Raw genomic sequence first — 14,868 nt, 5'->3', positions numbered from 1 at the left:
GCCCAGAAGACCAACCAGAGAGTCATTGTGGACCACCATGCCTCAGTTTTCAAAAGTTTGCATTTCAGTCCATTAATACTGGAACAGATTACCAACAATTTCAAACTAAAATGGCATCTTTAGTGTTTTCAAAATGCTCCAATTTCACAGGTCGAAGATGCTGGCGTGATGATGGCAAACATAACCATAGTAAAACGTGTGCATTATAATATGAAGATGCACTCATGTGACTGTGACCTTTGACTGACTGTGCAGCAGCATGTGTATTAGTGTTCATTAGAGTGGAAGGTACCATTTACACTGGTGCATTTTCATTTTAAATTGCATAAAACTGCTCAATTTCATGAGTTAAAGATAGTGTGGACACCGGTTGCAAAACTTTTACATTTTAAAACAAAAACGCATTAGTGTAAACGATACCTTAGTAGACTGTCTGCTTGATATCTACACTGGTGGCCAACATTATTACAATACTAGTACATCCACTCGCTCAGTATAAGAAAAATCCGTTTATATTTCCTAACCATAATGTTGCCTTTAATTGTAATAGTTCAATTAGATTTTAGTTAAGTAGTCTGACAGGGGTCAGTGCTGATCTCACCATCATCATCCAGTCCAGCTGGAAAGACATGTAGAAACAGAACAAATTTCTTTCAATGAAAACCTTTTCATTCAATGATTCACGCTGATGGAATCTTTCTACTCCCACACAGATCGCTGATTCACTAGTGTCATTTAAACAACAACTAAAAACCCATCCTTTCAGTAAAACTGAATGTGCCTCACACAGGTGAGTGGGCTTGACAATCCACCTCTTTCATCTCTCTGACACTTTGACAGAAACTTGCACCAGTTTTGCACATTTGCACCAGGCAAACAACAACAACAACGACAAAAACAATACTATGCATTTACGAAGTGTGCTTCATGTAGATGAGTGGGTTTGACAAACCACCTGTCTTTTTTCTCTCTAAAAGACACTCCCTCTTACTCTAGCATCTAGTTCTCTGAGCACAAACAGTTCCTTTGTATAATTAGCACTTCTTGTATGTATTGCCTCATGTTGAATCACTGAATAACTCCTCATTTGTAAGTCACTTTAGACAAGAGCGTCTGCCAAATAACGAAATGTATAAACTGAGACAAAATAAATCCATAAACATCTCCAAGACACTTAAAGAAACCCACTGTACCTTCAACGCTACCTGAAAAACTATGTGCAGGTGTCACTGAAACTGATTTCTCAGCAAAAACTGTTTTAAATGCAAAAAGTGGTTGAAACTAAACTGTTATGGGTGCAGTAGGTGATCTGCCAAAATGCTAACAATTCTGAATGAAAAACTGTATTATATCTTGCATGTTTTCAGTTGTGTAGCTAGGACAATGTCATAATGTCATAATGTGCAATATTTCATGCATGCAAGGATCGCTGGTCTCACTCTCTCACAGACTTTGTCCTAAAGAAATTGCTGTATGCTTAGTGGTTAGGCGGAATAGCACTATTTACTGATGTTTTGTTGTTAAACTAAATAAAAATCTACATTATTGATGCTGTAAAAGGTCCCTTATGAAGCTGAAAATAGTCACATCAATCTATCTCTGGAAGATGTCAGTGGCTGAACAACACTTCTGTGCATATAACCCATTCATAACACAACACAATCTACATAAGCTTTGCGTGACTCAGTGAAGTTTATTTATAAACTAATTTCGAGAGGATCACGTGCTTATGATTGTTCTCAGCTGTTCCCGCATTAGCTCATGATTGATTCTCCAATCAGATGATTCCTAACTCACTATAAATAACCAGTTTTTCTTATCTCAATATCTTCGTCTTGAAGAATCCCCACCTACCCACTGCTACTCCCCCTCCTTTCCAGATGGGCGACACGGTGGCCTAGTGATTAACACTGTTGCCTCACAGCAAGAATGTCCCTGCTTAAAGTCCCCACTAAACCAGTTGACATTTCTGTGCAGAGTTTTGCTCGTTCTCCTCGTACTCGCGTGGGTTTTCCGCGGGTTCTCCGGTTTCCTCCCACAGTCCAAAAACACACAACCTAAGTAAACTGAACACAAAATTTATACCATAGCCAAGCTCTTAGCGAGTACACCTCCCCTCAGTCATCCATATCCGTCATTTAGCTTTAGAAAGCTAGAAATAAGCTGGGGGGAGTTCATCGAGATCTATCTGAGCTCAAACTCCCCTCTCGCCTTGCAAACAGGAGGGAGCCTAGGGCTTGAGGATCTCATAAACTCAGGGTTCTCTCCGGGGACAGCATGCCAAACTAGCTTTATTTTCAATCATCAGCTATGTTTGAACTCTTGAAAAGAGTTTTCAAACATAACATTACCTGTCTAAAAGAAATACTTCAGCCTTCCTCCAGCATGCAAAAGTACAAGAGGTTAACAACACTTTGAAGGAAAGTTTTTTTTGGAACATTTTGGAGATGCTACAGTTGTTCTTGATCTGTTTGTCTTTCCAGGTGGACTGAATGAGATCTCTGTGTGGAGCGCTAGCTGCTGTCAGACTTCTTGTTCATACAAGGAGAAAAAAATGTAAAAAGCCAGAAGTTAAACTTAATACGGATGAGTGTGCTTCGTGTTAGTGAGAGGACAGTGGCCATGCAGTGCAGTGTTTCAGCTAGGAGTTCCTATCTTAATCTGCTGCTCAGGGGTTTGAAGTGAGCATGGAAAGACACTGTTTGCCAGCAACAGACTGCTTCTGATGTTTGCCGCTTCCCTTTGAATGTTGCTCTGTTTTTCACACTGTGAACAGCAGGAATACACCACTGCTTTTAAATCTTCAAATGCACACACTGCAAATTTCGTTCTGCCACACATGAACACACACATATGGGTGCACACACATTTCTTGTCACTTGATGTTTTGTAGATGCTGTCTACTCTTTATTTTTGTCTTATTTGACTCTGAACTAAGGCTGTGGGATATAAAAAAAAATAGCAATGTTTTGTTTTTCTGTGATAAATATTGTGATGTGAATGTAATTTAAGCAGATTACCTGACTCGCTCTATTTGGAAATAATCCATAATTTTAGATTGACTGGAAGGGTTTTGCTGGGGAATGCATCTAAATAAAATATAATAAACAAATTACAAGCGTAGCTAAGCAATAAAGCAAAGATACAAATGAAATAAACAGTGCTTTATTGTTTTCGAGAGAGTCAGACAGCATTCAGGTGAAGAAGTTGAATAGTTGCATGTAATACAACACTGTATAGTTTTAATCACATAAATAATTAACAGTTAAAGGGAAAGTTCACCCCAAAAAATTCTGTTATCCGTTATAATTTGCTAACTTTTCACTTGTTTCAAAACATTTATGAGTTTTTTCTTCTATTAAAAGGTCATAAAACCCCCCACAATTCAGTTGTAGCCTCTCAGAATTTTTTCGAAAAATGTTACATGTGTGTGGAGCGCTGCGAGAAGAGAAACGAGTGGGCATGGCCAGCAGAACAGGGAAAATCCTAAATCCCTGGATCTGAATGCAGACACAGTGGATAGCAGTGCAGCAGGTCTCTTGCCCTATCTATTTCAACTATTAGCCTTGCCAGTAATCTGGATGATTTTAAACATGGGCGAACACGGCAGCATGGATACAAGGGGTGTGTATGAATGGTAGCGAACTCAACTAATAAAAGTATGGCATTCTACAATTCTCGTACAGGCTCTCCCGACAACAACATTTGCTGCACAGAAACAGCTTTGCTGTATCGGCCTTGACAGCATTGCAAAACCATGGAACAAATTTCTTGGATTATGGAAACAAACACATACGACGCTTCATGAACGGCTAAATACTGCATGTTGTGCGGAGCCACGGTCTCACAACTTGGCAGGTCTTTAATCGGAAAGCATGTGCTCTCATGAATAATTAAAAGGAGAGTCTTCTCATAGGATAAGAAAACTCAGCTATGAATAATAATAAGAAACCGACGCGTCATCACTGGAGAGGCCGATAGCGAATGTCACCGATTTTGATCCTGCCCCAATAATGATTTTAAACCCAGTAGATGAAATTAGCTGACAAAAGCCCAAAATTAAAGCTCACAGGTGCCAATGTTGCCTTAATTGATGCTCAACACACAAATCTGTTAAGTAGTCAATGGTTTCTTGAACCTTTAAACACAAAAAAGGATATTTTAATGGAAGTTGGAAACCTGTAAACATTGACTTTTATAGTATTTCTTTATCCTACTATGAAAGTCATTGCTTACAGGGGTCCAACTTACTTCAAAACACTTTTTTTCTTTAACAGAAGAAAGAAACTCATAAAGGTTTGGAAAATAGCCACCAGATCATTTCTTTTACCCTGCAAAAAAATTTAAATTTGGGATCAGAGGAAACAAAGGTGTTTTTGTAGCCTGTGCCTTTAAATTCAAATCAGGTGGTTCTCCCCGCCCACTTTTCTGACATGCGAGTTTGCTTCTTAAGATAAACAGTAGTCAGTGACAGAGACAGACTCGAAAGATGCAGAGATCAAGTTTATGAGTCAAAAATTCTACTGTAAGACTAAACCAGGAACTTTCCCAACAGTTTATTTGATGTATTTGTTGAGTTTATGGGCAACTCTGTGGCACAGTGGGTAGCGATGTCGCCTCACAGCAAGAAGGTCGCTGGTTCGAGCCTCGGCTGGGTCAATTGGCGTTTCTGTGTGGAGTTTGCATGTTCTCCCCAAGTTCGCATGGGTTTCCTCCGGGTGCTCCGGTTTCCCCCACAAGTCCAAAGACATGTGATACAGGTGAATTGGGTAGGCTAAATTGTCCGCAGTGTATATGTGTGAATGAGTGTGTATGCAGTGGAAGGGTATCCGCTGTGTAAAAATATGCTGGATAAGTTGGCGGTTCATTCCGCTGTGGCGACCCCAGATTAATAAAGGGACTAAGCCGAAAAGAAAATGAATGAATGTTGAGTTTATTCAAGCATTTCTGCAATGATAAATCACACAAATGCAGTTACAAGATTGCAGAACACACACAGGTTTAACTTTGAATGTCTAATGAGACAGGGTACAAAATAATATAGACTGCTGTATGGATATCCCTTATGCCCACTGTACAAAATACACCTGGTTTACCTTCCACAAACCAGAACTCCTATTGTGTGATTGAAGCGTCCTGGCTTATAGTTGTCCTGACACTATACAGCAGTGCTGATTCCAGCAGTAATAAATTACATAGCGATTTTACGGTCTTTAATATATTACTAACAAGCACTGTTTTAAAAAGGTTTTAACTGGTAGAACACATTTTGAGGTTTATTTGATAACAGATAGTTGGAATGTTTTAATCCAAGTTTATTTGCAAACACTGTCTTGTGAACATGATTATACAAGTTACTACGAAGACATGTTAACTCCATCACATGGCAGTGGTGCTCAATATTATTGGGATTTGGATCCTATTATAACGTCAGAAAGTTCGAAAGAAGAGACTTGTGTTTACATCAGTCCAATATAAATTGATCATTGATTAATAATTTTCCTTCCTACTCTGAACTAAAAAAATCAGGCAAATCAACGATGAAAGGTCAGTGTTTTGCAAAATGTCTTGCTTTGCAATACGTTGTTTCAAAGGATGTTGTGACCAAGTCCAAAGGAGCAGAGATGTGGGTCACTTTGAAGATTTAAGAGGCGCGCAGCAAGCAGATTACAAAGCAGACACAGGTGACAGATCCCCCTTGGGGCCTGAGAGCAGAACAAGGCTTTAAAAGCTATCGCAAAGTAAATTCACATTAAGGACATGTGCTGGATCAATTGATGGATCTGCTAAGCTCGGCTCCAACAAACTAAATTGTACAGGCGTCCACGAGTCCTCAGCCTGTGTGACTCATTTGTTCAAGACGAGGATTTGTTGAAAGATTACACACATATAACAGAAAGATTATGGTATGGGTCAATGACATGATGCTAGTTTTAAATGTAATAACAAAAAGAAAAACTGAGCTTATATGTATGGCATATTTAGAACAAGAGACATTTGATGACATTAAGACTCAATTTAAGGACCACAGCTGGACCACACATTTTTGTTTTTTATGCTTTTTATGCTCCATTTGATAAACTATTTATTCTAAAACATATACATATACACTAATACACTACTTGACATCTGCTGTTTTAAAATGAGCTGAAACTGAAATGAGCTGAAACCCAGTTGTTTAGTTTTTAGGGGTAAAACTTAATTGTTTTATGTTCAATCCACTCAAATTCGAAGACTAATGAACTAATAAGTTAACTTATTTCTTTCATGTAGTCCCGACACATATTGATTGTGTGGAACCCAGTATTTTTCACTCTTTAATTTGATAATATCCTGCATTCTTTACCCATGTATTAGCAATACTAATTTAACCCTTTATATGGAACTCTTTGGAAAACTCTTCAGAAAAAAATCTTGAGTGTTATAGGAGGTTATTGCAAGACCTTTCAACTTTAATGACTTAAAAAAACTTCACTATCATATATGGATTTAAAGAAGATCATTTAAAACCCAAAAATGTGCATGATCACTTATTATTTTCTATATTCAATTCAATTTGATTCTTTATAGACCATTTTAATGTATTCATGTCATTGGCCCATGAGCATTTCCTTCTTGTTTTCAAACTATTTCATAACTGTAACAAGACGTAATTCAATTATAACTTAATGTTAAAACCTAATGATATCATAACATTATTTATCAATATGTGGCTCTTTTTGGATTACTCTGAAACTATAGAAATTAAAAATGTAAAACAGGAAATCCGTTGGGACCATTGTTTGTGTTTACATCACTCAAAATGATCTATACTTTATTTTTAGAATTCTTTCAAAAATTTGTCTAGCATCTCACATCCACCCCAATACAGTAAATACACAATGCAATACAAAACCAATCAAAAGCACTATACCAACAAAATTCATACAGACATGATTCCAGTGAATTGACAGTGAGTGACTCCTGTCTATTATCCCAGAGGGCCCAGAGCCCAGAGGCCTAGTTGAACCACCAGTACTGATTTACTAATTTTACCAACTGATACACAAAAGCATAAGCAACTCCAAGCCTTCAATTAGGTAGCAAAATTTATATTCCTCATATAAAATGTGAGATGGGGCAGACAAGGTCAGCATTTTTTATGTACATATATTGAAAGCATGGCTCAAGTACCTCGCCAATAGTCTAAGAACATATAGATAGCATTCTAGCCAGTCAAGCTTTCAAGCTGAACAGAGTGAGAGACAACTATACCATTCACTCCATAATGCACTATGTATTACAGATAGAAAAAGCAAGGTCAGCTCATATATTGTACTCCAAATGACCTTAGTCTCTTTAAAAAAAGAAAAAAAGAGCACTCCAATTTCCAGATGTCACTCCTGCCTACAGTAAATGGATCAACAATATTTTTGATGTCACCTCATATTTCAGCTTCTCATCATATTTTCTGACCAATCAAATACTAGTATCTGACACGTCCCCACACACTTCAAGACTCTATTGGTTCTTCATTCTTTTAAAATCAGAAGAGCTCTTTCAGTTGACTTTGTCAAACATCGAACAAAACTGTGAAGCACTTTAAAGCACTTCACAGGACTTCATGGAGTTTGGAATAATGTTTCATAATAATTTATCAGAAATAAAAAACCTTACAATACTTCTTCCATGCCTATTAATACAAACTTGTAGAAATTAACATGTAAACAGTCAACTGATTTACCTGAAAACTTTGCATATTTTTAAGCTTATTTCTGCCAATTACGTTGTGAGTTAATATCTCATAATTCAGACTTTTTTTTTTTTTTAGCATTGTTATGTTCCATGCTAGTTTTATGTGTGTTTATTTTCCTCACCCTCCTCTCTCCACTCCTAGGTTGCTTATTGGTTCAGTTAACTGCCCATCATTGTTATGACGGTGCCAGTTCCACCAATCCTTGGATGAGCCGTGAGGATTTAAAGATTTGACAAATCAGTGTGTGGTGTGCCCTCTGCCTCGGCGTACCTTTGTGCTCCACACATTTGTGTTTTGACATGCTTATTTGGTGATTTATTATCTCAGTTTTACTTTAGTAATTCGAGTATACTTCTTAAACTTTGTTGGCTTTAAGCTTTGATGGTTGTTCTGTGATTCTAAACTGAGCCTGATGATGTTCTAGTTAGGTTTTGTTTTAGTTTAGCTTGTTTTTGTTAGATTAACTTAAGTGTTTCGTCCCCTGTGTAACTTTGAGTTTTGTAGTTTAATTAGTTTAGATCGGGTCTCGTGTGAACTGAAGATATCGGGTTTCATTTTCATTATTTTTGTCGCCTAGTTTAAACGTTAGACTTAATGATTGTATTGTTTTGTTCATTTTTTGATTTGGCTTACACTCGTTTTCGTTTAAAGAGAATATTGTAAATGTTTATTATTTTTTTCCCATTATTAATGTTACATCTTTTGTTTAAAACACTGAGTAAAAAAAGCTTAAATTCAGAATCGATTCCTGCCTCATCTTTGATCTGTAGCACACATTACATTTGTCTCACCTAAATGTTACAGCATCCCTTTCAAACAACATTAACTCATAACAAATATTTATATATGCAAGGCAGAATGGACCACAAACATATCTGACACAACTGAATTACACACAATGCTAAGCAGAGGAATTTTCAGTCAGACTCAGCATTGCTATTACAGACTGTGTCTGTCATGACTAGTATAACTGTGGCATAAACTAAACACTATGTCCTATCCTGTCTTCCTGTTTCAGTTGAAAATATGTCACCCATCAAACAAAACGGATATTTCAAGGCACTTCAGGCCACCTTTAAAGAGGTCTGAGATGCTTTGCAGTTGGCTGTTGTCTAAATTAAACTGACATTGTCAATACTTTCAACGATCCAAATTCATTCAGTCAGCAAAATCTCACATAGCTGAGATGTTTTAGCCAATAGCTCTACATCCCTCCTCAATGTTTTGTAGTCCTTTTCCAAATTTCTGAGATCAAGGCCAGCAGTGTATCAGGGACAGCTTCCATCTGGTTTTTCTGTACTCAGTACAGTGTCACTGGCTCCACATTATTCATGAAATCACAAAAATCAATGCAGAACAAGGTGGTATTTGATCAGACTGGTCCCTATTGGTCATTAACTGGACGTCATGCCCATCCTCAGGTCCTCATCCATTTCAGAAAGCTCCTCTGGCTCACCTTGACATGCCACCGACGCCACATCTGCACTCAGCACATTTCTCCTCTTGGAAAGGCAAACGGCTACGGCTTGCCAACTGAAGGGCTTCTAGATTAATGAGGTCTGCCACTTTATTTAAGCTATTTTTATAAAGGCACTTCTCGCACAGCAAGCATTTGATTTGCACGCACAGCAACTCTGACAACTGCGCTTTAAGGCAAATTGATTTATGTATGGATGAGGACGAGAGAAACCCACTTTCAGATCTTTAGAGAAACTCAAAAAAAGTGTCAAGTGGAAAAAGGTGTCGAGCAACAGAGGATATAAAAGCTGTTGGCAATGGACATCATTTCCCATTAATCATATTTAACCTCAGAGCAGAGTTTTATTGGCTCAGCACAGTATGAAATTCATTATCAGACGCAGAGCGTGTCAAGCACATTTACTATATGGTGTAAAACGGCATAAGCTGACTAGACTTTTACTCTTTTTGAAGTAAATGTGAATATGTAACGCACGATAATGCTGCATATCGGGTTTCTGCTTCAGTGCAAGTCTATTTTTCTTATTTTATGGATTGCTACATGAAAACAGAGTTGAATTGCTTGTAAAAGTAATACCACAGTCCTCCCATACATATTAAATAATTTGAGGTGCCATTCACTGTTTCATTATAATAAAAAAAACAAAAGTTATTGTTAGTTTAAAATTAAAGTAAATAAATAATATAGTTGGAGTTTATTATCAAGGCCAGAAAAACACAAAGTAAACTTTTTTTAATGATAACTTTTCAAAACTGATGAAATTAACAATTGTTTAAAGATTAATACATTTTTAAACCATCAATTATAACATTTAAAGGGATGATACTTCAAACTGACCACTAGTAATGTGTGTTTATTTATTTATTTGTTTGTTTGTTTGGCAGGAACAGTGTACATTAATTAGCATTGCTGCAAATGCACCAGAGTTAGCCAGAAGGCTATTTTTCATTCGTTGTTCCTGGACATATGGTGACAAATTGTAAAATAGACATAGTTTCAAGAGTTCACACTTAGCTGATGATTGATAATAGATGAATTAACATGTTTGTAAACATTCAGGATGCGTGCGCAGGGAGGTGACAGAAAAAAATCGGGAGCGCAAGTATTTACAGTGAGGGAATGACATCCGGTGTTATATTGATTATATATTATATATATTATTTACAAAATGCTTTCAGCGTATTATAACAGCTTGTCACCCAGTGATAAGCACAGTGATTCGGCAAAATTAACGTTAAAGTGAGTGGTGTTCATCTGACAGGTCCATTTGCAATAGCGCCCTCCTAATGGATATTGAATAAGACGAAATGACCAAGCATCCAGCCCCAAATATACAACTATCTCATTGAAGCTCCAAGTGTTTAACAAGAGAGAAGTTAAAGGCCTACAAGTCTTTGGATGCCCACAATTTTGTTCTGTGTGGTCATGTGCAAAAAATAATGTTCCATGATTACCAGATTCAACACTATATAGTGCTAAAAACCGAGGTTCTGCTTAGCCAAAGACAAGGAAAGTAGACAGAAATGTACGAGGCCTGGGTAATCATCAACAAGCAAAACAACTGCATTCTGACAGCAAACTGACAGCGAACTACACCTGTGTGGCAGGGTATGTGAACTTACAGATCGAGGTAAAGTTGGTTTTATGTTTGCACATTCGGACTTTCTTCTTAATAATATAATTTCATAAATGTATTATTTGCAAACTCTAAATAGCGAAATCATATTAACAGCTAATGACTATCAAAGTACAACTTTTTTCACAGTGAAATAAACAGTGTTAATGTTGTTTTCAAGTCACACTTGCAGGTTATTTCAGACCGAACATTTAAAGTGCCGTTGTAAACAATATATGGAGTGTGTCAAGTTGTCACTGAATGAATGTGTGAATATTTTCACGTTTCATTCTTAGCATTCAGCGTCTGCAGTTTAATAAACCATATGTAACTGTTTTTGCTGAAATCATTGCTGCAATCAATGAGTAATGTGTATGATTCAGTATATCGTGAGCCTACTTGATATGAAATGAGAACTGCAGAGTCCAGCACTTTTAATTAGGTCGTCACTTCATTCAGCTCCCTTTTAGCCAAAAACATCTGTGGTTGGCATTAAAAGCAGTGTGGTGTACGGTAAAAGTTAAGTTTTCTATTTTTGGCATCCTACCGCACAACACAACGACATGTTTGCTATTCCAACCGGTCTCTTTTTGCAACTGGGGACCCGTGTAACATCTTGTGTGACGTAGGTTGGTAATTCGTCTATAAGGCGTGTTTGGCATGCTGTCCAGGGAGAGAGCCCTGAGCTTATGAGATCCTCAAGCCCTGGGCTCCCTCCTATTTGCAGGGCGAGAGGGGAGTTTGAGATCAGATAGATCTCGATGAACTCCCCCTGGCTTACTTCTGGATAATGACAGATATAGGTTGGCTAAGGAAATGTGTACTCGCTAAGAGCTTGGCTATGGTATCAATTTGGTATGTTCAATTTACTTTTCAATTTAGTTGCTGTTTTTTGGACTGTGGGAGGAAACCGGAGAACTCGGTGAAAGCCCACGCGAGTACGAGGAGGACGAGCAAAACTCCGCAAAGAAATGTCAACTGGTTTAGTGGGCACTTTAACCAGAGACATTCTTGCTGTGAGGCAACAGTGCTAATACTGGGCCGTCGTGTCACCCATCTGGAAAGGAGTGGTGGGTAGGGGTGGGATCCTTCAAGACGAAGATATTGAGATAAGAAAACTGGTTATTTATAGTGAGTTAGGAATCATCTGATTGGAGAATCAATCATGAGCCGATGTGGGACCAGCTGAGAACAATCATAAGCACGTGATCCTCTCGAAATAATTTTATAAATAAACTTCACTGAGTAGAAAAATGTATATGAACAAAATAAACTAAAAACACCAACATTATGCAATAGAGATAAGAGTAGTCAAAACATATTTAAACAACAAATCATTAAGATGGCAGGCAAAACGAACGAATATTACATTTATTTACACAATCATTTAAAGACTTGGGCTCTGTGAGGTATATTTATATTAATCGAGATTTTTGAAGATGCATATTTTTTTTTAAGTCTCTTACAATAAAATGTGTAATTCTCTGTGTAATATACTGTATTTACAAACCACCATTAATTCTAGAGCTGCACGATATTGCAATATTTTATTTTTCTGTGATAAATATTGCAATATGAATACAGTTTCACAAGATGGTTTGGATAGCTCTATTTGATGGTTTTTCTGGGGAGTCTAACAGTATTCAGGTACAGAAATTGAATTATCACAAAGCAAAACATGCTTTTTCTACTTTGCTTTGTCTTGATTTTTGTCCAAATATCAAAAAACAGTTTAGATGATGTATAATATCGTTTTATTTTCAACTTCAGAAGAAATATGTCAAAATTAAGAGTTTTTTTTTTTTTTTTTTTTTAAACAAGCAAAATGATCAGCTAGTGGGCTAAGTAAAATAATATTGTTTATGCTTTGAAACGTAGATATTCAAGTAAGATTTTTTTTTTTTTTTGCATACATCTTATACATTTTGTATTAATACAGTAATTAAATACAATTCAGTAGCTAGTGTTCAACTGTATAAACAGCCCTAATTAATATTACTTATTTCAAACCATCATGAGTTTCTTTCTTCTGTTAAACACAAATGATGCATTTTAAAGAAAGCTGAAACCTGTCACCATTGACATTTATAGTATTTATTTTTTAATCTATGGAAATTGATGGTTACCACAAACATCTGAATTTCACACAATGCTAAGCAGAGGAATTTTCAGTCAGACTCAGCATTGCTATTATGGACTGTGGCTGTCATGACTAGCATAACTGTGATATAAACTACACACTATGTTCCACACTATCTTCCCGTTTCAGGTGAAAATTTGTCACAAATCAAACAAAACAGACATTTCTAGGTACTTCAGGTGACTTTTAAAGAGGTATGAGTTACTTTGTAGTTGGCTGTTGTCTAAATTAAACTGACATTGTCAATACTTTCAACAATCCAAAGTCATTCAATCCAGTAATTAAATACAATTCAGTGGCTACTGTTCAACTATAAGTGCAGCCCTAATAAATATATTACTTATTTCAAACCTTCATGAGCTTCTCTTTTATGTTAAACACACAATAATGCATTTTGGAGAAAGCTGAAAACCTGTAACTATTGACATTCATAGTATTTATTTTTCTTATGGAAGTTGACAATTACAGGTTTTCAGCTCTCTTAAATTTTTTTTTGTGTTCAACAGATGAAAGAATTCAAATAGTTTTGGAACCACTTGAAGATAAATAAACAGTCAGTACATTTTCATCTTTGGGTGAACTATCCCTTTAACAATATAAATAATATTTGCACTACTGTGGTGCTCAAAAAACATATCATCCAATAAATGACATTACACACAGCTGTACTTAAAAAAATAAAAAATAAATAAATAAAAAATTCAATAATTACTTGTACAATAACTTTTAATTCAAATAGAAATATACTGCCTGACAGAAGTCTTGTCGTTAATCCCAGTTGTAAGAGCAACACATAATAACTTGACTTGTAGTTGACCATTTGGAAAAGTGGCAGAAGGTAGATTTGTCTGATGAATCATCTGTTGAACTGCTTCCCAATCATCACAAATTCTACAAAAGACTTATTGGAACCCGCATAGACCCAAGATTCTCCCAGAAATCAGTCAATTATTAATTAATATAATGTCATATAAAATGTCATAATTAATTAATTAAAAATCAAGGCTTGATAATATTTTTGAAATTTGGTAAAATAAGCGTAATCTAGAGGCATTTGCCTTTCATGTAAGCCACTTTTGATACCAAATGATCAACTGGAAGCCAAGTTATTATTTCTTGTTCCTAAAACTTGGATGGGCAACAAGACTTTTGTCAGGTAGTGTATACTACACTTAAATAATCTTCTCATCACATACAGCAAAGCCCGAAAACGCCTTTTTTAAGCTGTGTTCAGATGACGCAGTTATAATAGTGATCATTATCGAGAGTATCCGGAAGTATCCACTCAGCCGGATTCTTCTTTTATACTCATGGCCACATTAGAGGAGCTAATAAACAACCTACATCCTGTTTGTAGATTATTAAGCTTGACATTATAAGATCCTTTGTTGCTTTTTGGTTGCAATTACAATAAAAACAACACAAGAGAATGAAAAAAGAGCTAAAAGCAGTCTCGAGGCAACAATATTCAAGGCTATATAAATGCAACACATCCTCAGTCTCTTAATTACCAAACGCAGTGAAGCTCGGGGACACATTTCACAGCTGTAAACACTGAAGACATACGGCCATATCTGCACTTTCCAGACAAAAGCGAGACAATGTCAGCTCTGGGTCGCAGTGAGGGAGTTCGCATTATGCGTTTCGCCTTTGACAACACTCCTCAATAAACATTTCCAGCTCTGATGACCAGAAAATAGTTTGGTTGAAGTTGGAGCACGGCCCAAACTAATTTGTTTATTTCAGGGTTTGAAAGTTTTTTCAGCGTATTCAGACCACACAAGTGAGATAATTCAATAACAATCCAATTACATTCACACACAGGGCGAATCCCCATGCCATGTGAAGATTTGGAGGGGTGGACTGTGACAAAACTACAGAGAGGAGCCTAGACACGG

At 36.6% G+C, this 14,868-nt stretch overlaps 1 protein-coding gene across 1 annotated transcript in view; it reads right to left on the bottom strand.

Moving 5' to 3' along the window:
* Positions 1 to 14,868, bottom strand: part of slc36a1 (solute carrier family 36 member 1) — an 89,159-nt gene that overhangs the window by 3,881 nt on the left and 70,410 nt on the right. The window lies entirely within an intron of this gene.

The sequence above is a fragment of the Danio aesculapii genome, chromosome 14, assembly GCF_903798145.1.
Source record: "Danio aesculapii chromosome 14, fDanAes4.1, whole genome shotgun sequence".
NCBI classification, from domain to species: Eukaryota; Metazoa; Chordata; class Actinopteri; order Cypriniformes; family Danionidae; genus Danio; species Danio aesculapii.
Note: the sequence above shows the minus strand (reverse complement) of the source record. Positions and strands in the feature narration are given on the sequence as shown.